Genomic DNA, 26,160 nt, shown 5'->3' on the forward strand with positions numbered 1-26,160 from the left:
AACTTCATTGCAGTGTTAATGTAAGCCTACTTGTGACACTAATAAATAAACTTTAATAAATTCCACATTAGAAGGTACATCAGATAGCTAATGACTTGTTGCAAATGTTCTGTGGCCGATGGGCACTGTGGGATTTTGATGGTTTCTGGATTTAAATGATCAAATAGGCATTTCAAAGATTTTTGGGACACATGCTTTTAGTTCTGTTGGGGGGATTTCAAAGTTGTGCACTTTCACCAATGTACCCTGGACAAAAGTGAACACTCTACTGAGAACCATGGAATGTACCTTGTGTGGCTGGTATACCCTGCACTGTGTAACCGTTCTCTGAACACTACAGAATCTCTCTTTGTTGTGCTGGAGATTACTCAGGATCTGAAAGCAGTAAAGAGGAATTGGGACACAGAGCTGATACTTCACAGGAACTACAAGGCCCAAATTTCCCATTGTTTAATAAGTTTCAAAGTTTATTTATTAGTGTCACAACTAGGCTTACATTGAAACTGCTATGAAGTTACTGTGAAAATCCCCCAGTCGCCACACTCCAGCTTCTGTTATGGTACATTGAGGGAGAGTTTAGTATAGCCAGGGCACCTAACCAGCAGATCTTTTGAACTGTGGGAGGAAACTGGAGCACCTGGAGGAAACCCATGCAAACACGGGGAGAACTTGTAGACTCTGCACAGACAGTGACCCAAGCCAGGAATCAAACCTGTGTCTCTGGCGCTGTGAGGCAGCAGTGCTAACCACTGTACCACAATGCCAACCATTGGATGGTTGTACCTTTGTCATTTTCAAGGACCGTAGGTTAAGCTGGTTATAGATTCATAGCAAAGAACAAGGCACCTTTGTGTTGATTCTTTGTTAGGGCAATGCGAAATAAATCCTATTATCTCAATCTCTCAATTTGAAAGGATGAATACTTTCTCTAACTAAGAATCAATAGCGATGTGTAATATAAACAGGGCCTAGTTTTAAGGCTGATAAAATTGGATATCCTATATTAAAGAATTGGACATATTAAAAATCAAACACAGTCAAACCTCGGGCAGGCCATTTGTACAACACACAAATCTGTCTGGACCTGATTCATCAATCTCCCATCAAAGGTCGTTGCACCCTCCTGATACTTAGCAGGAGATCATTGTACCCCATTGAAATGCACTGGCCTATTGTTAGAAGTCATAATGTGGATGTGCCGGCGTTGGACTGGGGTAAACACAGTAAAAAGTCTGACAACACCAGGTTTTAGTCCAACCGATTTATTTGATAGTAAACTCACAAGCTTTCGAGGGGACTCCCTCTTCGTCAGGTGAATGGAGAGTTCTGGCCTCGGACAGAGCATATAAAGCACAGACAGTTTAGGGATTACTGATTAGAATGTGAATCTTTACACCTAACCTGCTGTTCAAGTCCTAAAGTGGCTGACAATGTGAGTGGAAGGAGCACTGATCACAGGTTAAAGAGATGTGTATTGTCTCCAGACAGCACAGTGAGTGAGGTTTTACAAACCCAGGCAAGTCACGGGGGTTACAGATAGTGCAACATGAACCCAAGATCCCTGTTGAGACCATCCTCATGTGTGTGGAACTTGGCTATCAGTCTCTGCTCAGCGACCCTGTGCTGTCGTGTGTCGTGAAGGCCGCCTTGGAGAACGCTTACCCGAAGGTCAGAGGCTGAATGCCCGTGACTGTTGGCGAACACTCCATTGTTGGAGAACGCTCATTGTTCTCCAGAGCATTGAACCTGGTGGCTGTGGCTGTGGTGAGTGACTGATTTAAAGTGAAAACCGCTTTTTTCCTGTACTTCCGGTTCTCGGGGCTTGTTAGAGTGTAGTTTACTTCCGTACCGGAAGTTAGGTGAGGGGATTGTCGTTAAGGGGGAGTGGGGGGTATAAAAAAGGGGTAGCAGCATAGAGTGGGCAGCGTCGGGAGCGGGCAGCGGAGTGAGTGGGAACTGAGTGAGAAGGGCTTTGGCTCGCTGGGCTTAGGCGAGAGCAGGCTTAGAGAAGGGGCGTTGCACATTCTACCTTTGGGCGCTTACAGGAGGTTGGGACATGGCAGGGAATATAGGGAGGAATATAAGTTGTGTCAGGTGCCACATGTGGGAGTTCTTGGTGGTGTCACGTGTCCCCAAGGTCCACATCTGCAGTAAATGTTTAGAACTGCAGTGCTTGAGGGCCCGGGTCAGGCAACTCGAGGGGCGTTTGGAGGATGCGTTTCTAGTCAGGGAAAACGAGAAGTTGATGGCTAGGAACCACAAGCAGGAAGAGGTCCCAAGGGCTGAAGAGAAGGGAGGATGGACGACTGTTAGGAGGAGAAAGAGGAAGAAGAAGAGTAGTCAGGGTCCCCCGGCCTCCCCAGAGGCCCCCCAAGGTTCGTCAACAGGGAACAGAAAGATAGGCAGGAAGGGGAAACTGACTTAGAGGGACAGAAGGGGGCTGGCAAGGTGATAGTGGTAGGGGATGGGAGGGTCCGAGGTATTGATAGGAGGTTCTGTGGACAGAGGCGCGACTCCAGGATGGTGGTCTGCCTCCCTGGAGCAGGGGTAAAGGATGTAACGGAAAGGGTAGAGGGAATTTTGAAAGGGGAGGGGACCCAGGCAGAGGTCATAGTACACGTAGGGGAGGGGGACATAGGAAGGAGGAGTAGGGTAGAGGTCCGTAGGCAATTTAGGGAGTTGGGGTCCAAACTAAAGAGCAGGACCTCCAGGGTGGCACTCTCTGGATTGCTGCCCAGTACTAGCAGGGCAAAGAATGACGAGATCATGCAGCTGAATGCATGGTTGAGGGACTGGTGTAGGGTAGAGGGCTTTACTTTTGTGGATCACTGGGAGGTATTTAGGAGAGAAGGGCAACTGTACAGGAGGGGTGGGGAGAATTTGAACGGGAGGGGAACTAATGTCTTAGCGGGGAGGTTAGCTGGGGTGTTCAGGAATGGTTTAAACTAATAAGGAGGGGGGGTGGGGAGGTGGCTGGGAGAGAGTTGGGTGAAAGGAAAATTATCAGGGAGAAGGAGGTTCCGAGGGACACTCGTGGGTTGAACTGTGTCTGTTTCAATGCTAGGAGTGTGGCAGGGAAAACGGATGAGCTTAGGGCCTTGATGTTTGTGAGGCAGTTAGATGTGGTGGCTGTAATGGAGACGTGGTTACAGGAAGGGCAGGACTGGCAGCTGAATGTTCCTGGGTACAAGTGTTTTAGGTGTGACAGAGGAGGGTTGAAGAGAGGTGGAGGGATGGCACTGTTAGTAAAGGAAAACATCACAGTAGCGCAGAGGGAGGATGATTTGGAAGAGACAGGGATTGAGTCGCTGTGGGTGGAGTTGAGGAATAAAAAGGGAGAGATCACATTGCTAGGGGTGTACTATAGGCCACCCAACAGCCCGAGGTCGGTGGAGGAAGGCATTTGCAGGGGCATTTTGGACAGGTGCAGGAAGAATAGGGTGGTTGTAGTGGGTGACTTTAATCTTCCTGGAGTGAATTGGAGGGGGCCTAGAGCTGGGGGTACGGAGGGAGAGGAGTTTGTGAAATGTGTTTTGGAAGGGTCTTTAGAGCAGTATGTAACTAGTCCGACTAGGGGAGGGGCTATACTGGATTTAGTGTTGGGTAATGAGCCGGGGCAGGTGGGTGAGGTTGAGGTAGGCAAACATGTGGCTAACAGTGACCACAAGTCTGTCTACCTTAGGATAAAAATGGAAAGGGATGAGTGCCGGCCGAACGGGAGTGTGCTGGACTGGGGAAAGGCGAGCTATAGCAGGACTAGGAGGGAGCTGCAGGACACTGATTGGGAGGGACTGTTAGCTGGAAAGTCCATGGTTGGCAAGTGCGAGGCTTTTAAGGGCAAAATGGAATGGTTGCAGGGGAGGTATGTTCCGGTTAAGCGGAAGGATGGGAAAGGTAGGATTAGAGAGCCGTGGATTACAGGGGGTATTGAAGACTTGGTTAGGAAGAAGAGGGAGGCGTATGTTAGGTCGAAACGACTGGGTACGGAGAGTGCGCTGGAGGAATATAGAGAGAGTAGGAGGGAGCTAAAAAGGGGAATTAGAAGGGCGAAGAGAGGGCATGAAATGGCTTTGGCTGGTAGGATTAAGGAAAATCCAAAGGCATTTTATTCCTATATTAGGAGCAAGAGAGTAGTTAGAGGGAAAATTGGTCCTCTTAGGGACAAAAGTGGGGAGTTATGTATTGAGTCGGAGGGAATGGGGGAGCTCCTGAATGAATACTTTGCGTCGGTATTCACGAAGGAGAGGGGTTCGGTGTCGTGCGGTCTCTTGGAGGGAGCTGAGGATCAGTTGCAGGAAATACCTATTACAAGGGAGGAAGTGCCAGGGCTTTTAGGTAGCGTAAGGACGGATAAAGCTCCGGGGCCTGATGGTATTTATCCCAGGCTGCTTAGGGAGGTGAAAGATGAAATTGCTGGGCCTCTGGCGCAAATCTTTGTCTCTTCTTTGGACACAGGTGAGGTCCCAGAGAACTGGAGGGTAGCAAATGTGGTACCGCTGTTCAAAAAAGGTAGTAGGAATAACCCTGGAAATTATAGACCGGTGAGTTTGACATCGGTGGTAGGGAAATTAATGGAAAAAATACTTAGGGGTAGGATGTATGAGCATTTTGGAGCGTTGCGATCTGATTAGGGATACGCAACATGGCTTTGTTAGAGGGAGGTCTTGCCTTACGAATCTTGTGGAATTCTTTGAGGAGGTGACAAAAACGGTTGACGATGGAAGAGCTGTTGATGTCATCTATATGGATTTCAGTAAGGCGTTTGACAAAGTCCCTCATGGTAGGCTGGTAGAAAAGGTTAAGGCGCATGGGATACGAGACCAGGTAGCTAGGTGGATTGAGAACTGGCTGGGTAATAGGAGACAGAGGGTAGTTGTGGAAGGGACCTTGTCGGGCTGGAGGCCAGTGACCAGTGGTGTGCCGCAGGGCTCAGTACTGGGACCTCTCCTCTTTGTAGTATACATAAATGACTTGGAAGAGAGCGTAGGTGGTGTGATCAGCAAGTTTGCTGATGACACCAAGATGGCAGGGTTGGCGGGTACTGAACTGGGTTGTCAGGTGATACAACAGGATATAGATAGGTTGGTGCATTGGGCAGATAGGTGGCAGATGGAATTTAATCCTGACAAATGTGAGGTGATGCATTTTGGAAGGAATAATGCAGAGAGGAGCTATGTGATTAAAGGTAGACAGATTAGGAATATAGAAATACAGAGGGACCTAGGAGTGCAGGTTCACAAATCCATGAAGGTTGCGTCACAAGTAGAGAAGGTTGTTAGGAAGGCATATGGAATGCTAGCCTTTATAGGAAGGGGTATAGAGTATAAAAGCTGCCGTCTAATGCTTCAGTTGTATAGAACATTGGTTAGACCGCATTTGGAGTACTGCGTCCAGTTCTGGTCACCTTACTACCGGAAGGACGTGGAGACTCTGGAGACAGTGCAGAGGAGGTTTACCAGGATGTTACCTGGCATGGAGGGGCTGGGTTACGAGGAAAGGTTGGAGAAACTGGGACTATTCTCCTTGGAAAGTCGGAGATTGAGGGGGGACATGATAGAGGTATATAAGATATTGAAGGGAATAGACAGAGTCAATAGTGAGAGACTGCTCCCTAGACTGGGTACAAATACAAGAGGACATGATTTAAGGGTGAGGGGGGAGAGGTATAATTTGGAAGTGAGAGGAAGGTTCTTTACGCAGAGATTTGTGGGGGTATGGAACGCGCTACCGAGTAGGGTGGTGGAGGCAGGAACATTGGACTCGTTTAAGGTTCAGTTAGATAGACACATGAGTGAAACAAGGATGGAGGGTTATGGTAGGGGCTATTAAATAAGGTTAGAACCTTGGGAGACACCGGAAAAGCAGACTTGTAAGATTAATGTTTTTGTCTTTTTATTCCGCAGATGGATGTCCACCTCGTGTCAAACGAGGGGCGTGCACACGGTGGGTCATGCGTGGGCTGCTCTTGGAAGTTCCGGGAGTGGCCTAGTACTTCGTGTCGGTGTGTGTGCTTGATCCTGGACCGGTAGACGGGCGCCGCAACAGCTCAGTGACTATCACTGCTGGCTGTGCAGATACATGGATTTGGGCCTGTGTCTGTGGGAGTTTGCGCATTCTCCCTGTGGTTGCGTGGGTTTCCTCCGGGCGCTCCGGTTTCCTCCCACACCCCAAAGATGTGCTCTTAGGCTGATTGGTTTTACCAAATTGACACTATTCTCCCCTGAATCTGGCTAAGTCAGGGGTTCCATTCGTAGACATGCAGGGTAGAATAGGTGTAGGGTGATGCGGCGGCGCGGGCTCGTTGGGCCGAAGGGCCTGTTTCCCGTGCTGGGTTGTTCTTTGTTCTTTGTATATGTTGTAGACAGTTCTGTTTCTCCATTATTTTTCCAAAATTCTCCACAGTTTGCTCAATGTCTGGTCCTGGGTGAGGTATAATTTCCAGTAAGTAAAATTGGAAAGATTGAATCTATTAGTTTTAGCCTCTGTTTCTTTGCCCCCAGTTCTATCCCTCTCCCTGGCAACTGTGTTAGATTGATCCAGACTGTAGCATCCTACTTAACCTTGCAACTGAGTTCATAGCCTCTCCATCAAAAAAGACAGTCTCTCACATATTTGAGCAACAGGTTTAGCTAGATATGTCAAGCTGCTACAATGCAGTCCCTAATTGAGCAGTATTCACCAATAGCAAGACCCTGCTGTCAAGCCAGAAAGACAGTCTGCCCATCAGACAAATGAGTAATGTGGTCTATGAATTCCAATGTGGGTGTAATGCTAGATATGGGGACTGTACATTCCAAAAATTGATAGATCATAGCAAACAGCGTGTCCCTTCTCTTACTCGCAGTGGGTGGCACAGTGGTTAGTACAACTGCCTCACAGTGCTAGGGACCCAGGTTCAATTCTGGTCTCGGATCACTGTGTATGTGGAGTTTGCACATTCTCCCTGTGTCTGCGTGAGATTCCTCTGGGTTCTCCGGTTTCCTCCCACTGTCCAAAGATGTGTGGATTAGGTTGACTGGCCATGCTAAATTGCCCCTCAGTGTCAGGGGGATTAGCAGGGTAAATGTGTGTGGTTATGGGAATAGGGCCAAGGCGGGACTGTCGTTAGTACAGATTCGATGGGCCAAATGACCTCCTATATGGATCTATGGTACAAGACACAGTCAGATATTAGATTTGATTCTGCAATTGAATAGCATTTATTAAATAATCCTCAATGTACCAAAAACTAAGATAACAACCAATTTAAGATTGCCAGTCAGAGATACAGATAGCACATTTGTGTTTATTAAAAGCTACATATATTAATACACAGGGCCCTGATCTTCTGTAGACAGAAAGAACATGTACCCAGCTTATACCTGTTTCAGATAAACAAAATAAGTGATGGCCGTTCAGTAGTTCATTCCACAGGACTATGCCTTGACTGATCAGAGTCAAGTTACTGAGCTTAAATTTCAGAAATTGCATGGCAGTTAACTGTCAGTCACCATCAACTGGTGCATTCTCCATTGCAGTGTCTCTACCAACCAATGAGGATTCTCTCCTCATGCAGTATAAAGTTGTTGCTTCCCCTGCCACGAGTATTCTTGTGATTGGCCTGATGAGTGCAAGATGAAAAGTTTTGATAATATATTTTAGTAAAGACTCTCTGTTTCTGCCTCTGTTCTGTCCTTGTCTCAGCCTTCTTGCAGCTGAGACATGTTTTTGTTATCTCCCAACCTGATTATTCCAATGGCTTGCAATCTGGCTTTTCTGCCTTAATGCTCTACCTTCCATAACCTTCAGCTCACACAAAATATACCTGTACCTTAGCCCATACCAGATCTGCCCACCCAGCAGCCTATACCTCGCTGGAGTTCAGAAGAATGAGAGGTGATCTTATTGAAACATATAACATCCTGAGGGGACTTCATAAGGTTTTTACCAGGAGGATGTTTCCACTCATGGGGGAGACTACAGGGAGACACAATTTGATTAGGAGAATTGCTTTCTTTCAGAGAGCCATTAGTGTATGAAATTCTTTTCCCCGAGGAACAGTGGAGGATGGGTCATTGAATGAATTCAAGACTGAGGTGGACACATTTTTGATAGCCGAGGGAGTCAAAGGTTACAAGAGGCAGAGAGGAAAGTAGAATTCAGACTACAATCAGATCAGCCATGATGTTATTGAATGGTGGGGCAAGCTCGAAAGGCTGAATGGCCTACTACTCCTCCTAAGTCCTATGTTCCCACTCCTTGCCAATTTACGAGTCCTCGACTGCTTAGTACGTTCAATTTAAAATATGTATCATTGTGTTTAAATCCCTTCATGGATGTATGCCTCCTTTCTCCGAAGCTACTGCAGCCCACTACCCTCTGAGAATAGCATTTCCCAAACCTGGCCTCTTGTGCATCATCTATTCCCTTTGCCCCATCATTAGCTATCTGCACACTTTGCTCTAAAATACTTATAGTGGAGCCATCTTCAAAGAGGGAAATGATCTTATTTCTTCCATGATTTAGTTTTGGAACGTGTGGTTTATTTTCATGCAAAATGCTTTTATTTAAAAGAGAGTAGCTGTTTAAGAAATGTTGCATCAGGAAGTATCCCACACAATGCCTTATAAAGCATCACTGCAACTGGGTCAATCATGCAAGAATATTAAAAAAAAAGCTAAGTTTTCAATGTTTCAGGAGGTCAACCTTAAAAAAAAGGAACCTTATTTCACTTGGAACCCAGTCCCATTACCATTACACAGGAGTTGAAAGTATTGGTGTATGAACACATGTTAGCATTCCAAATTCCAAGCTGCTTTTTCTCAATAAAATCCTTGGTTAAATTATTCAGCTAATCTGAATTTGACCTGAAAACCACTTGAACTGTGATCACTTATAGCTGGTTCAAATGATTAACCTCATGATTTGGTTCATAATCCATTAAATTGTAAACTGCCAGCTAATACTTTAATCCTGTTTTCACCTGCACAGCATGATTTTGACTCTCTCCACTTTGCCTGCTTCTTCTTTCATTCAGCTTAATGCTCTTATTCTACCCTTCTTGGACTGGGATAAGCATTTTTCTAAAATATATATTTATTTAGGAGACATGGACGTCACTAGCTAAGCCAACATTTAATACCTGTCCCTGATTGCCCTTGAGAATGTGGTAGTGTGTCACCTTCTTGAACCGTTGCAGTCCCTGTGGTGTAAGTATGCCTTCACTTCCTCGTTAGTATGGTGGTTAGTATCCCTGCCTGTCATGTGGGGGACTGGGATTCAATTCCCCAACAGAGAGTTCATCACAATTTTTGGGCGGCATGATGGCGCAGTGGTTAGCACTGCTCCCTCACAGCACCAGGGACCTGGGTTCAATTCCAGCCTCGGGTCACTGTCTGTGTGGAGTTTGCACATTCTCCCCGTGTCTGCTTAGGTTTCCTCCAGGTGATCTGTTTTGCTCCCATAGTCTAAAGACGTGGATTAGGTTGATAGGCCATGCTAAATTGCCCCTTAGTTCAGAGGGATTAGCTAGGAGTAAATGGATGGGGTTATGAAGATAAGGCATGGGTGGGATTGTGGTCAGTGCAGACTCGATGAGACGAATGGCCTCCTTCTGCACTGTATGATTCTGTGATACAGTACTGTTAAGGAGGGATCTGGGTTTTGATCCAGTGACAATGAAGGAACAGCAATATAGTTCCAAGACAGGATGACGTGTGGCTTGGAGGGGAACTTCCAAGTACATTTGGAACGTGCTGTCTGAGGATCTTTGATAAATTGCTGCACAGCAACTTGTAAATGGTACACACTGCTGCCTCTGTGCATCAGTGGTGGAGGGAGTAAATGCTTAAAGTGACGGATGGAGTGCCAATCAAATGGGCTGCTTTATCCTTGATTGTGTTGAGCTTCTCGAATGCTGCACTCATACAGGCAAGTGGAGAGTATTCCATCACACTCCTGACTTGGACCTTGTAGATTGTGGAAAGATTTTGGGGAGTCAAACAGTGAGTTACCTGCCACAGAATTCCCAGCCTCTGACCTGCTCTGGTAGCTACAATATTTATATGGCTAATCCAGTTCATTTTTGGCAATGGTAACACCCAGGATGTCATAATGAGGGATTCAGCATCCATAATGTCATTGAATATCAAACTAGGGGAGATGGTTAAATTCTGTCTTGTTGGAGATGGTCATTGCCTGGTACTTGTGTGGGATGAATGTTACTTTCTACACATCAGCCCAGTCCAGGTCTTGTTGATCATGTACACAGATTGCTTCAATGTCTGTGGAGTTGCAAAAAGTGCTGAACATCAGTGAACATCCCCACTTTTGACCTTATGATGGAGGGAAGGTCTTTGATGAAGCAGTTGAAGACTGCTGAACCTAAGACATTATCGTGAAGGACTCCTGCAATGATGCCCTCTGACTGAGATGATTGATCTCTGACATCACAACCATTCTGTTTTGTACTATTATGTGGAGAGGCTTCCCTGATATCCACTGACTTAGAATCATGGAATCCTTAAAGTGCAAAAGGAGGATATTCAGTCCACTGAGCCTGCTCCAACAACAATCCTACCCAGGCCCAATCCCCATAATCCCAAGTACTACCTTGCTAATTCTCCTGACACTAAGGGCAATTTAGCATGGCCAATCAACTTAACCCACACATCTTTGAATGTGGGAGGAAACTAGAGCACCCGGAGGAAACCCATGGAGACACAGGGAGAACATGCAAACTCTACACAGACAGTCACCCAGGGCCAGAATCGAACCTGGGTTCCTGGCAATGTGAGGCAGCCGTGCTAACCATTGTGCCATTACACACATTTTGCCAATAAAAAGGTTAAGGGATACCGCATTAATGTGTGATACAAAGTGCTGGAGAGTCTCCTGGGTGAGCTCTTCCAGCACACGAATCATTTAGTATAGTTCTGCAATCAAAAAGGTCATTCATAGTTAAAAGTTAAAAGTTTTGAAGGAAATCTTGTGAGGCCTTGTGCTATCAGCAGGCTCTTCCAATAAACTAGCACATATTGGATAACTGTGTGTATATTGCCTGTGATTTCCTATCTGTTGATTTAAATGGATGGGAGATAGCAGACAATGCTCCTGTAGTTTTACTAGAAGCACCAGAAATGTATAAGGTGATTGGCAGTACGCAGAGAAGAATTTGTCCTTGTACATCTACTGTCATTTTCATATCCTGCCAGATCGCTTTGCGGTGTCAGCAGGGTTGAGTGAATTTATCCTGTCTGTGATGGCAGCTACAACACTGATGGTGGTTTGTGTTGTTTTGGTTCTTGGGAAATACATGAGGGAGCAAAATCTGACTCCCAGATGGTTTAGCCCTGTGGTTTGATCTTAAAGGCTTCGTTGCAAATTATGCACATTTGCTGACATATGATTGATTTTTAAGTTTAAGCCCAGAGGTACGTAGAGGTACCTCAGTTATGAGAGTGTCTGCCATGGCCTTTTGTTCAAACTCAGTGAATTCCGAATTTTCGATTTTAATTGTTTCAAAATTGCTTGGCTGCATTCAGAGAAAATTATACTGTCAAGAAATTTTTTTTAAATGCTCTCAGTCATGAAAGCAGCTCTAATACTCAAAGGATTGCCCATATGACATGTTGGAAAATGTACGGTTCACTGGTTAGTTGACTGTAGAATATGCTTATGACATTGAAAAGTTGAAATAGTTTGGCTACCACCACTCCCTCAGCCCAAAAATCCATTCCCTTTAGTGTTAATAACATGTCAGCATTCATCCCACTTCAGCATTAGCTCAGCGAGAGTCACCATCTCACATCAAATGATGGTATGTTGGTAGCAATCAGAGTAATAAAGGAACATAAATATTAATTGGAAATTTCAACAACTGATTGGCACTGTACAAAGTCATAGATTTATTTCATTCTATGATTCAAAAAAATGTTTTTGCAGGTGGACTTGCTCCAAGGTCACCCTCAACACTGGTGCCCCACAAGGCTGTGTTATACTCCCAGGAATGTGTGACCAAATTCATCTCCAATTGGATTTTCAAGTTTACTGACGATACCACTGTAGTGGGACAGATCACAAACAATGACGAGACAGAGGACAGGAATGAGACAGAGAATCTGGTGAACTGATGTGGCGTCAATAATTTCTCCCTCAATGTCAACAAAACAAAGGATATTGTCATCAGCTTCAGGAAGCATAGAGGAGAACATGCCCCTGTCTACATCATAAAAAGTCTGACAACACCAGGTTTTAGTCCAACCAATTTATTTGATAATAGACTCACAAGCTTTCGAGGTCTCCCTCTTCGTCAGGTGAATGGAGAGTTCTGGCCTCAGACAGAGCATATAAAGCACAGACAGTTTAGAGATTACTGATTAGAATGCGAATCCTTACACCTAACCTGCTGTTCAAGACCTGAAGTGGCTGACAATGTGAGTGGAAGGAGCACTGATCACAGGTTACAGAGATGTGGAGACAATACACATCTCTGTACCAAAACTGCACACAGTACTCCAGCTGCGGCCTCACCAGCGCCCTGTACAGTTGCAGCAAGACCTCCCTACTTTTATATTCAATCCCCCTCGCTATGAAGGCCAGCATCCCATTTGCCTTCCTGACTACCGGCTGCACCTGCAGACTGGGTTTTTGCGACTCACGCACAAGGACCCCGAGGTCCCTCTGCACCGTAGCATGCTGCAGTTTTTCGCCATGTAAGTAGTAGTCCTTCCTACCATTATTCCTAACAAAGTGGACAACTTCACACTTGCCAACATTAAATTCCATTTGCCAGCTCCTGGCCCATTTGCCCAGCCTATCTAGATCCCTCTGCAGACTTTCCACACCCTCCGCACAATTTGCCGTTCCACCAATCTTGGTGTCATCAGCAAATTTCGACACCATACACTCGGTTCCCTCCTCCAGATCATCTATATAAATGGTAAATAGCTGAGGCCCCAGCACCGATCCCTGGAACACTCCACTAGTCACCAACCGCCAATCCAAATAGCACCCATTGACCCCCACTCTCTGCCTCCTATTTGACAGCCACTATCCACGCTAGCCCTATCCACGCTAACACCCTACCCCCAACTCCATGTCCCCTAACCTTCTGTAACAACCTCCTGTGCGGCACCTTATCAAACGCCTTCTGAAAATCAAGAAACACCACATCCACCGGTTCTCCTCTATCCACCGCCCTAGACACATCCTCATAGAATTCCAATAAATTCGTCAGACACGACTTCCCCTTAATGAAACCGTGCTGCGTCTGCTCTATCAAACAATTCTCCTCAAGATGCCTCGCTATTTTCTCCTTGATTACGGATTCAAGCAATTTACCTACAACAGACGTTAAACTAACCGGCCTATAATTCCCTGCCTTTTGCCTGCTACCCTTCTTAAACAATGGTGTAACATTAGCCATTTTCCAATCTTCCAGCACTTCCCCGGAATCCAGCGAGGTTTGGAAAATAATCATCAAGGCATCCACTATCACCTCCGCCATTTCTTTCAGAGTCCTTGGATGCATTCCATCCGGTCCTGGGGACTTGTCCACAGTCAGTCCCTCCAGTCTGTCGAGCACTGCCTCTCTAGTAACAATAATGTCATTCAGGCCCTCCACTCCTACCATCTTTCCATCGCTAACACCTGGCAAACTATTCACGTCCTCCTCCGTGAAGACCGAAGCAAAAAAGTTATTCAAGGCCTCAGCCATTTCCCCATCCCCTACCACTAAGTCCCCCCTCTCATCCTCTAAGGGTCCAACGTTCACCCTAGCCAGCCTCTTCCTTTTTATATATTTATAAAAACTCTTACTATCCTTTTTTATATTTAGCGCTAGCCCAGCTTCATAGTTTATCCTACCCTTCTTTATCAACTTCTTCGTCATTCTTTGTTGATATTTAAACCTCTCCCAATCCTCTTCTCTCCCACTACTCTTAGCTACTCTAAACGCATCGCTTTTAATTTAATACTCTCCTTTACCTCCTTCGTTATCCACAGCTGATTATCCCTCCTCCTACGGTCCTTTTTAACCATCGGAATAAATTTCTGCTGAGCACCAAGAAAGATCTCCTTAAAGATCCTCCACTGTTCCTCAGCAGACCTACCTCCCAATGCGCTCCCCCAATCAACATTCGCCAATTCCTCTCTCATCCTACCGTACTCCCCTCTGTTCAAACAAAGGACACAGGTCCGGGAACCCACTTTCTCCTCCTCCATCTGCACCAGAAACTCCACCGTACAATGATCACTCTTCCCAAGAGGATCCTTCACCACAAGGTCCCTAATTCTACCTGCCTCATTACATACCACCAGATCTAAGATAGCTCGCTCCCTCGTCGGCTCCAACACACACTGTTCAAGGAAACTATCCTGGCAGCATTCCAAGAACTCTTCCTCAAGCCCACCGCGTCCAACATGAGTCGACCAATCAATATGTAGATTGAAATCCCCCATAATTATCACCGTTCCATTCCTGCACGCTGCACTTATTTGCGCGTTAACAGCCCGGCCCACCTCCAGATCATTATTTGGGGGCCTATAGATGATACCCACCAGCGTCTTCCTCCCTTTGCTGTTCCTAATCTCCACCCACAACGATTCCACTTTCTGCTCAATGGCTTCTATATCTTCCCTTACTACCACCCTGATGCTTTCCTTAATCAGCAGAGCTACGCCCCCCCACTTTTTCCTCCCACCTATCCTTCCTGAACACTTGATACCCCTGGACATTCAGCTCCCAGTCCCTGTCACCTTGCAGCCACGTCTCTGTAATGGCCACCAGATCATATCCATTTGTGTTGATCTGCGCCACCAGCTCATCCACTTTATTCCGAATGCTTCGTGCATTCAGATAAAGTGCCTTCATCCCAGCCTTCACCTGGACCCTATTTGCAGGAACGCCACCAACCATACTCACGCCCCCTACTCCCTTTATTATTGGGACATCCTTGGCCTCACCCCGTACCTGTACCCTCTCCTTTACTTTAGACCCTGTAATTTCACCTATCCTCACACCCTCCCCCCCACTAAAACTGAAGCCCTGGTTTAAATGAGTCATTCCGCTGCCTAATTTGGGTACTTGCATCCATGAGCCATACTCTCATCAGCTTGCCGCTATTCGCATCTACAACTGGTTCACACAGTGATTATATCCATTATCTGCAACTCTGTTCAGAATGCACACAGACCTGTTTTTCTTGTTAGCAAAAATATTAGCTATCCAAATGAATTCCCTCTAAGACGTCTATTTAACTTGTTGTTTTCTTTTGTATTACTTTGCTACTGATAGCCTGCAGGGACAAATTCAAGACGGATAACTGCTTCAGAATGGCGTGAAAGCTGAATGTTTACTTTAATGCATGTGCAGTAACCTGGATACATGCAAGTGAATGCCAGCGAAATTATAAATGTTATTAGACAGCTGTACATACAACGGTTCTTTACTGTAATTAACAAATTGAAGGTTGCTCCATGAACATTTTTTTAATATTCCTTCACGCGATGTGGCCGTCGTTGACAATGTCCACATTTGTTGTCCGTTTCTGTGACTGCTCTGAAGAAGGGTGGAAGTGAGTGACTTCCCTGCACTGCTGCAGTCCATGTGGTGTTGGTACCAGGGTTGCCAATCCTCCTGGAATGGCTGGGAGACTCTAGGAATCGACATCCAGCTTGCAATGGCCAAAGAAAGTTTTACAGAAGATTTTAAAACAATATTTCATGGGCCTCATTGAGTGAGGAGGGCCCATTACATCCACAAGCAACATCACCCCCAGAAACCAAGAGAGGGCCACACTGCGCAGGCTGGGAAATGTAGTTGTGGCAGAGGACAGCGAACTGGGTAGAAAGCAGAATAACTGCACTTCTGACCTTGTGTTGGTGGGAAGGTCATAGGACGGAATTTTCCCATCCTGCCCGCCACGGGAATAGCAGCGGGCAGAGGTGGGTCATTCAAAGGTTCATTGACCTTGGGTGGGAATTTCAGGCCTTGAGGTGAGTGCAGCAGAAAATCCGGTTCATAAGAGTTTTACAGCACAAAAAATGTCTTTCAGCTCACTGTGTCTCTGCACTGTTTTATTCTAATCCCATTTTCCAGCACTTAGTCCATAGCCTTATATGCTATGATGTTTCAAGTGCTCATCTAAATGATTCTTAAATGTTGTGAGAGTTCCCATTTCTAACATCCTTTCATACAGTGAATTACAGATTCTCACCACCCTCTGGTGAAAATGTGTTACCACAAATCCCCTCTAAATCTCTTATCCCTTATCTTAAATCTATGCCCCCTGGTTATTGACCTCTCTACTAAGGGGAAAAGTTCCTTACTATCTACCCTATCTACGTCCATCATAATTTTTAACACCTCAATTAGTCCTCTCTGCTCTTCCCAGCCTAGTAAAAAGTCTGACAACACCAGGTTTTAGTCCAACCGATTTATTTGATAATACTCACAAGCTTTCGAGGTTTCCCTCTTCGTCAGGTGAATGGAGAGTTCTGGCCTCAGACAGAGCATATAAAGCACAGACAGTTTAGAGATTACTGATTAGAATGCGAATCCTTACACCTAACCTGCTGTTCAAGACCTGAAGTGGCTGACAATGTGAGTGAAAGGAGCACTGATCACAGGTTACAGAGATGTGTATTGTCTCCAGACAGTACAGTAAGTGAGGTTTTGCAAACCCAGGCAAGTCACAGGGGTTACAGATACTGCGACATGAACCCAAGATCCCTGTTGAGACCGTCCTCATGTGTGCGGAACTTGGCTCAACAGGGATCTTGGGTTCATGTCGCACTATCTGTAACCCCCGTGACTTGCCTGGGTTTGCAAAACCTCACTTACTGTACTGTCTGGAGACAATACACATCTCTGTAACCTGTGATCAGTGCTCCTTCCACTCACATTGTCAGCCACTTCAGGTCTTGAACAGCAGGTTAGGTGTAAGGATTCGCATTCTAATCAGTAATCTCTAAACTGTCTGTGCTTTATATGCTCTGTCTGAGGCCAGAACTCTCCATTCACCTGACGAAGAGGGAAACCTCGAAAGCTTGCGAGTATATTATCAAATAAATCGGTTGGACTAAAACCTGGTGTTGTCAGACTTTTTACTGTGTTTACGCCAGTCCAACGCCGGCATACCAACATCATGACTTCCCAGCCTAACCATAGAAACATAGAAGAAGGTCAATCGGCCCCTTGAGCCTGCTCTGCCATTCATTTTGATCATAGCTGATCATCCAACTCAATAGCCTTATCCCACCTCCCCCCACACCCTCTGATCCCTTTTGCCTCAAACATTACGTCTAACTACTTCCCAATGTTTTGACCTCAACTACTTTCCACAGGCTGACCACTCTCTGGGTGAAGAGAACGCTCCTCATTTCTGTACTAAATAGTCTATCCTTTATCCTCAGACCATGACTCGTGGTTCTGGACACCCCCACCATCGGGAACATCCTCCTTGCATCTACTCTGTGCAGTCTTCCAGCTAGTCTTGCCTGGGTTGCCTTGAAACAGAGCCAGACCAACTATGAGAAAAACACAACGAAAGGCAGGTGACTACTGCACACACAAATCTCAAAGTCATGAGTGAAGTGCAGTTTCCCGGGTGTATATCGGTTATATCCAGTTGTGATTCACACTGGTCTAATTAACCACTGGCATGGCCATTAGATTTAGAGTGGGGGGACGTGATTCTGGTGAGCAGGGATTTTAATGAGCATTCATGGGCTGCAAAGGCATGCTAATGTTGTTCCCAAATGGTGTGGCAGGAAATGCAACTGCCATGAAAGTCAGGAGTGAAAACTGAATCCTGCTTTTACGCTGGTGGAAAATTGATTTTTAACCACACTCTGAATTTTCCACTCCCACCTCCCACGATGCCGGCTGCTGGGGTGACTGGAATATTCTCCCTGTAGTGGGGCAGTGTCTAAATACAGAGATCTGGGAAGCGTTTAGCAAAATCAGTTTGGTTATTCTGGGATTTCAATTCTCACATAGACTGGGAAAGCTGGAACAGTTCAGCTAGAAATTTCTGAATTTTTAGAATGTATTTTGTATCTTTGAACCAACAAGGGAATAGTCCATATTAGATAACTTTGATGTGCAAATAAAGCAGAATTAATTAACAATGTATTGTCGGATATGTATTGCAAATAGTAATCACTATATTAGGAATAAAATAGATACAGGAGAGCCACAAGCCAAAGTTATAAACTTAAGTAAAGCCAACTTTAAAGGGATGGGGATTGATTTGCCTGCAGAAAACTGAATGGGGCTGTTAATGGGTAATCCTACAGCCAAACAGAGGCATGTATGATTATTTGGTATGATACAAAAACAGTACCAACTTTAAAATTTGATTTGATTTGATTTATTATTGTCACATGTATTAGTATGCAATGAAAAGTATTGTTTCTTGACTGCTAGACAGACAAAGCATATTGTACATAGAGAAGGAAAGGAAAGACTGCAGAATGTAGTGTTACAGTCATAGCTAGGGTGCAGAGAAAGATCACCTTAATGCAAGGTAGGTCCATTTAAAAGTCTGATGGCAGCAGGACAGAAGCTGTTTTTGAGTCGGTACGTTGTCTCAGATTTTTGTATAATTTTCTCGATGGAAGAAGGTGAAAGAGAGTATGTCCAGGGTGTGTGCGGCCCTTAATTGTGCTGGCTGCTTTTCCTAGGCAGCAGGAAATGTAGACAGTGACAATGGGTGGGAGGCTAGTTTGAGTGATGGATAGGACTTCGTTCATGACCTTTTGTAGTTTTCTGCGGTCTTGGACAGCGCAGGAGCTGTACCAAACTGTGATTCAACCAGAAAGTATGCTCTCTATGGTGTATCTGTAGAGGTTAGTAAGAGTTGTAGTGGACAGGCCAAATTTCCTTAGTCTCCTGAGAAAGTAGAGGTGTTGGCGAAGACTCTACTTGTGGTCAACAACTGAGGTAAGAGTGACACAAATATAGGTGAAAGTGGACCAATGATATACAAAGAAAGTAATGAGGTGCAAAAAGGGAATATGAAAAAAGCTTGGAAGGGATATCAAAGCTGCTTCCATAGGAGCAATATAAAGGGAGTGAGTATCAAATATTATATACCCCTGTTTCCTTTCTTTTGTTCTTTAGAACAAAGAGCAAAGAAAATTACAGCAAAGGAACAGGCCCTTTGGCCCTCCAAGCCTGCAGTGACCATGCTGCCCGACTGAACTAAAACCCTTTATCCTTCTGGGGACCATATCTCTCTCTTCCCATCCTATTCATGTATTTGTCAAGATGCTCCTTAAAAGCAACTATCGTATCTGCTTCCACTACCTCCCCTGGCAGCGGGTTCTAGGCACCCACCACTCTCTGTGTAAAAAATCTGCCTTGTGCATCTCCTTTAAACCATGCCCCTCACACCTTAAACTTGTGCCCCCGAGTAATTGCCTCTTCCACCTTGGAAAAAAGCTGCTGACTATCCAAAAAAGCTTCCAACTATCCAAAAAAACTTCTGGTATCCAAAAAAGCTTCTGACTATCCCAAAAAGCTTCTGACTACCCATGTGTTTTAAGAATAGGCAGTGCCTAGGGGTAAAGCTCTGGAAAATTGGCCCAAATTCAATAAATATCTGGCAGTGGAATTGCTGGATATCAGGCTGAGTCTGTGGTATTTTGTTTATCAAGATAAGTAAACCCTGTCTATACTCATTGAGATTTACAATGCAGTCTTAGGCCTACGGCTAGGGTGGTTCAAAATTCCATTTGCAAAAGGAGCAGATCTCCTGGTTATTGGTATTTAAATAGCTTGTTGCTGAGAACTGAATCCAGTTCAAAAAGTGAACAAACACCAGGTCTGCATCATAGGCCTGAGTGCCATCATATCATAGGAACATATAGAAACTAGGAGCAGGAATTGGCTATTTAACCCTTCAGACCTGCTCTGCCATTCAATAAGATTATGGCTGATCTAGTTGTCCCAATTCCATCTGCCCCAATAACCACTGTCTACTAAAAATCTGTCTAATTCTGCTTTAAATAAATTCAAACACCAATACTTTCTGAGGAAGAAATTCCACATAAAAAAACTTTTTCTTTATTTTGTCTTAGTTCTTCTTATTCTTAAATTGTGTCCCCTGGTTCTAGTCTTTCCCAGTATGGGTAGCACTAAGGCACAGTGATTAGCATTGCTGCCTCATAGCGCCAGAGATCCAGGTTTGATTCCGGTCTCAAGTCACTGTGTGGAGTCTACATGTTCTCCCCGTATCTGTGTGGGATTCGTCTGGCTTCTCCTGTTTCCTCCCACACTCCAAAGATGTGCGGGTTAGGTTGATTGGTCATGATAAATTGCCCCTTTGTGTCAGGGGGACTAGGAGGGAAAATATGTGGGGTTATGGTGATAGGACCTGGCTGGAATTGTTGTCGGTGCAGACTTGATGGGCCAAATATCCTTTTCCTGCACTGTAGATTCTATGATTATATAAATATCTACCCCTATTAAATTCCCTCTATCCCCTCCCTTGGTCACTGAGTCAAAAAGGTTCTGAGTTCAAATCTACCCCAAGACTTGAGGGCAACAATTCAGCTTAATGTTCAGTGCAATAAGTTCTGCTCTGTTGGGTAGTACTGCTTTTTAGATGTTACAAACCATGAGCCTACTCATGGGGATGTACAAGATCCCCTATTTTAGTGAAGAGCAAAGAAGTTATCCCCAGTATCCTGGCCAATATTTATTCCTCAATCAGTCTCACAATAGATCACTGTTTGCTTGCTGTTTGGAGTCAGCTATGTTCTAATTGACTGCTATGGTTTGCAGAAGGATCTAGATAGGCTGGGCGAATGGGCCAGGAAATGGCAAATGGAATTTAATGTTGGCAAGTGCGAGGTGGTCCACTTTGGTAGGAAAGACTATTACTTACGTGGCGAAAAACTGCAGCAGGCGACGGTGCAGAGGGACCTCGGGGTCCTTGTGCATGAGTCGCAAAAACCCAGCCTGCAGGTGCAGCAGGTGGTCAGGAAGGCGAATGGGATGCTGGCCTTCATAGCGAGGGGGATTGAATATAAAAGCAGGGAGGTCTTGCTGCGGCTGTATAGGGCATTGGTGAGGCCGCAGCTGGAGTACTGTGTGCAGTTTTGGTCGCCGTACTTACGCAAGGATATTTTGGCCTTGGAGGGAGTGCAGAGGAGGTTTACTAGGCTGATACCGGAGTTGAGGGGCTTGAGCTATGAGGAGAGGCTGAATAAACTAGGCTTGTACTCGTTAGAGTTTAGAAGAATGAGGGGAGATCTCATTGAGACATATAAGATGCTGAATGGGATGGATAGGATAGAGGTGGAGAGACTCTTCCCGCTCAAAAAAGACAGTAGGACTAGGGGGCACAGCCTCAAGATAAAGGGGGGGCGGTTTAGAACGGAGTTGAGGAGGAACTTCTTCACTCAAAGGGTGGTGAATCTCTGGAATTCTCTGCCCGTTGAGGTGGTGGAGGCTACCTCGCTAAATATTTTTAAGACGCGGGTTGATGGGTTTTTGATAAGCGAGGGGATTAAGGGTTATGGGGAGAGGGCGGGAATGTGGAACTGAGCCACGACAGATCAGCCATGATCTTATTGAATGGCGGGGCGGGCTCGAAGGGCTAGATGGCCTACTCCTGCTCCTATTTCTTATGTTCTTATGTTTCTGAATTACATCAGTAAGTAGATTTCAAAAGTTGTGAAATACTTTGAGACATCCAGTGGTTCTGAAAAGTGAGATATAACTGCAAGTCTTTTTAAAATTTCTTCAAGTACTAAACTTGAATACACCAAATGGTTCTCCCTGTTTACCATCCCTCTCTTCCCTCCTTCTCCTCATCTACTCTATGAATGGTATACTTTGTGTAGCACGCAAGAAACAATACTTTTCACTGTATCCCAATACATGTGACAATAATAACTCAATTCAAACCTAGAAGATTTAATTAAACTGTCTTTGACTCTAAGGTTACTTCTGATCTGTGTGTTTGTCCTATTGTGGTCATTCACCTAGAGCTATTTAGAAATATTGCATGCCTCTTGACCGATCAATATAAGACTTACTAGCAGGCATAGAAATTATTAGCAAGTTTCTACATTGAATATTCTGAATTAGAAACAGCAGTTTGTTTGATGTGTACCAACCTGTCACAACCTCATGTGCTAGGTGTGTTCCTAGATTGTCTACAGTTGATTTGCTTGGCCAAGCAGACATTCTGCCACAGAACAGAGTTCAGGCTCACTCAAAGGCTAGAGTCTAGCTGTGTACCCATCAAGGACTGGAATAGCAAATGAATAGCAACTCAAGACTGGCCTCCAGGAGTTTAAAGAATGTGAATCCTTCTCTTGTCAGTGCTATTTCTTAAAGACTTGGGAATATGGTTGGTCCCAGCTGATATGTTGCAAGCTTCTATCTGCCTTTAATTATTGGATATGTTTGACCACATACCTCTTAACAGGAAAGGGACTCTTCCTGAAATAAATACCGGAATTTTTTGAACTCGTCCTTGGCTAAGATTCTCTGATCCTGCTGCCATGAACGGAGATTTGGCTGAGTGCCAAATTCTCCATTCTCGCTGGCAGTGGCATCAGGGTGTGAACAGCGATCAAAGGCTAATTGCCCCCTTTTTACTCATTACCTTCATTGCAGTGTTAATGTAAGCCTACTTGTGATATTAACATTTTAAGTTTGTTTATTTATTAGTGTCACAAGTAGGTTTACATTAATACTGCAATAAAGTTACTGTGAAAATCCCTTGGTCACCGCACTCCAGCATCTGCTCAGGTACACTGAGGGGGAATTTAGCATGGCTAATGCACTTAACCAGCATGTCTTTTGGACTGTGGGAGGAAACCGGAGTACCCGGAAGAAACCCATGCAGACATGAGGAGAGTATGCAGACTCCATACAGTGACCCAAGTCAGGAATCAAACCCGGGCCCCTGGCTGACTAGGCAATCAGAAGTTTGCTGTGAATATTCCATGCAATACATATCCATTACAGAAATGGGAAAAAGCTGGCTAAATGTAACCAAACTGAAATTATCCAGCCCTCAAAACGAGCAAACACTTAACAAGTAGAATTTTATTTTATTCATTCGTGGGATGGGGGTGACACTGGCTGGGCCAACAGTTATTGCCCATCCTTGAGGGCATTTAAGAGTCAACCATACTGCTGTTGCTCTAGAATCACATGTCAGCCTGACCAGGTAAGGACGGCAGATTTCTTTCCCTAAAGGACATTGGTGAACCAGATGGGTTTTTCCGACAATTGACCATGTTCTCATGGTCATCGGTAGATTCTTAATTCCAGTTTTTTAAATTGAATTCAAATTCGACCAACTGCCATGGCAGGACTTAAACCCAGGTCCCTAGACCATTAGCTGAGTTTCTGGATTAATAGTCTAATGATAATATCATTATGCCACCACGTCCCTGTGATGTAGTAATGTATTTCTCTAATCCAGGCATGGAGCTTGTGGTTTTTAGGAAATGTGGATCTGCCACAATACTCAGTGTTCACAAAAAATCTGTCCCAGCTCTACATTGTCGCACACATACCGTTCCTCAGGCAGAGCAGTTGTCAGCCCTAACACCACTACAGATTTACAGAGGATACCAAACCAGGAGACAGCAAAAACCGAGAATTAGAGCAGGAAATCAGCAGAAACTGAGGGGATACTATTAAATGATTAATGACAAGAATAGGCTTGAACCTGGGGAGATGATTCCAGAAGATTGTAGTGGTGAGGTCAGGTCACAATGCTCAGGCATTCCTTTTTTCATTTTAAATTAAGTTAGATGGAGCCATGGCCTGTGGAGTACATAAAAGTTGTATGCAATAGTTTTGGGAAAATGAAAAAAATGTCGATTCACCTCCCCGTACACAATTTCCCAACATCAGATAGGAAGTGTGGCTCACATCAAGATCAGAACTTGAACCTTCCCCTCACCAGGCCAGCCACGGCAAAGGAGCTGCAAGAGGATGTGGAAATTAATGCAATTTATTATTCATTCCCAATTTACGGGCTTTCCATAGAAACATCTAAAATAACGCCTGTCACTCATCAGTGCACCTTACCAATCTATTCAGGTTCTGCTGCATATTACCAGCCTGATTCTCGTTTTATTGCAATGCCTTTTGGAACCATCTATAATTTTGGAAAGTTCTATTTCTGTCCCCATTCCAAACTAGTTATAAAAGGCTTGCATTCTCCTGGAAAGTGCCATCAGTTTATTTCTCCATTCCTTATGTTTGTCCCTGTGTCACTGCTCGTTTTCCTGATATTTGGCCTTGGGGAAAATGTAGAATACTCGTGCTCGCTGTGTGCTAAACATCTGCTGTTTCTAAACCGTCTCAGTGGGAGAAAAAAAATAATGTACCCTGCTACATTTCCTCTATAGTAACCCAATGAGGCTGGGCCATGAGATGGCTCTCTCATTTTCTAGAATCTATGCTGGAAGGCTGTAGTTCCCTATCTGTCTCTCCCGAAGAGAGTGGCCACAGTCCTCAAACTAATAGATGGGTTAGTCCTTCGTGCCATTTCTCAGTTGCTGGCTGCTCCTTTGCTGATAACTAGCAGGCGAAAGCAAGAGCATCCTGTAAATTGGAGACCAAGCCCTGAATAGTAACAGACACAGTGCTCCATCATCACTGAGCTTTTCATCTCTACAAAATGCCTATGAGTCACCACTCACGCCATGGTGATTTACAGGTTCCTCGTGTCCTCTTGCATGGCTACACTGATGTCAGAGCAACACTGCTGTTTATTCTCCAACATTCCAAGCAGGGAGCTTTGAAGATTCTCAAAGGACCGCATGATGACTTCTGCTGATTAATTAGTGCAGTTCCCTATGCTGCCTTTGGAAGGTACAAATCTGTAGCTCCCAAAGCAGCTGCCATGTGGTCTAATCCCTCCTGTCCTCTTGTTGTTGTTTGTCTGTCACCACTTCCATTTGCTCTTATTTTACTGTGTTTCACCTGGAGATCCCTCTTGATGTCCTCTGATCTGACTGGGTCTGAGCTGGTGCTTGAGTGGTCTGGACCATCACTGAGCCAATCACTGATATTATTTGGTACCAGCTCCCTCATCTTGTGGAAATCCTACAGAGAGAAAACCTTGTACAGCTAATGACCGCTTGCATACTAGCAAGTTCCCTACAGCAGAGGAACAGATGTTCCCTACCTTATTGGTTAACTTGGGCTTCTGATAATAAAATGGACAGTGTTGATCCAGCCTCACATGTTGGGGGGCATATGATGGATTGATATGACCCATTTAACACTGTCACCCAACATCCAAGTTATCTCCCATGAGTGTAAAATTAAGCAAGAATACGAAGTAGAAGCAAACCGTGATATTTCTGGGTTGGGATGTAAATAAAACACCAAAGTCTGCCTTCCTAATTCCTTGATAACTTCCATCCCAATTATATGGAGAATTTTCGCTTTACAATAGTTCAGACCACAAAGATTGAGTGATCTACAATGATGCATGTTCAAAGGTAATGATCATGTGCAGTCTTCTTCTTGGAAAACAAAGAGATCTTTTGTTCTTCAGGGACCAAAGTTGAGAGTGCTCTGATCAGGAATTGGCCTAAAACATGAAACTCTGTTCTTCAGTCTGATTTCTTTCATTGAGTTAATTTCCCTTCAATATAACACTCATTGTTATGCTCCAAAGATGTGCAGGTTAGGTGGATTGGCCATGCTAAATTGTCACTTTGTGTTGGAGGATTAACAGGGTAAATATGTGGGGTTATGGGGATTACAGGGCCTTTGTGAGATTGTTGTCGATGCAGGCTTGACGGCCTGAATGACCTCCTTCCGCAGCGCAGTGATTCTAATGTCCTAGAGCAGAAAATGACTTCCCCCTTTTATGTATTTCTCTTCTATGAAGTTGTTTCTTCTGGCATCTTTCATGTGAGTATGCTGGGAATTATTGCTCCTTCCTTATATGTAGTTTCAGCGCTAGTTTCCTTATTATAACCTTCAAAAATACTTAAACTAAAATTAGAAGCTTTAAAACTATTTAATTCTGAAATTATAAACACTCAAAAATAAATGATAGGCTTCAAAACTAGCCCAATGAATACTTCCTTTTCATCCACATAAATGTATAAATAGCACATGTAATTCTTGGCAGTCTGTCGCAATGCTTATACCACTTTAAATATGACAGATGTGCCTAAAAT

The 26,160-nt window shown here is 44.7% G+C and overlaps 1 long non-coding RNA gene across 1 annotated transcript in view; it reads left to right on the forward strand.

Moving 5' to 3' along the window:
• Window positions 1-9,001: 9,001 nt before the first annotated feature.
• Window positions 9,002-26,160, forward strand: part of LOC145352955 (uncharacterized) — a 49,180-nt gene continuing 32,021 nt past the window's right edge. Inside the window, exons 1-2 of the long non-coding RNA XR_013888625.1 lie at window positions 9,002-9,188; window positions 17,395-17,535. This is a non-coding gene — a long non-coding RNA (uncharacterized LOC145352955). The remainder of the gene's footprint in view (window positions 9,189-17,394; window positions 17,536-26,160) is intronic.

The sequence above is a fragment of the Carcharhinus amblyrhynchos genome, chromosome 15 (genome assembly GCF_965287045.1).
Source record: "Carcharhinus amblyrhynchos chromosome 15, sCarAmb.v2.hapA, whole genome shotgun sequence".
NCBI lineage: Eukaryota > Metazoa > Chordata > Chondrichthyes > Carcharhiniformes > Carcharhinidae > Carcharhinus > Carcharhinus amblyrhynchos.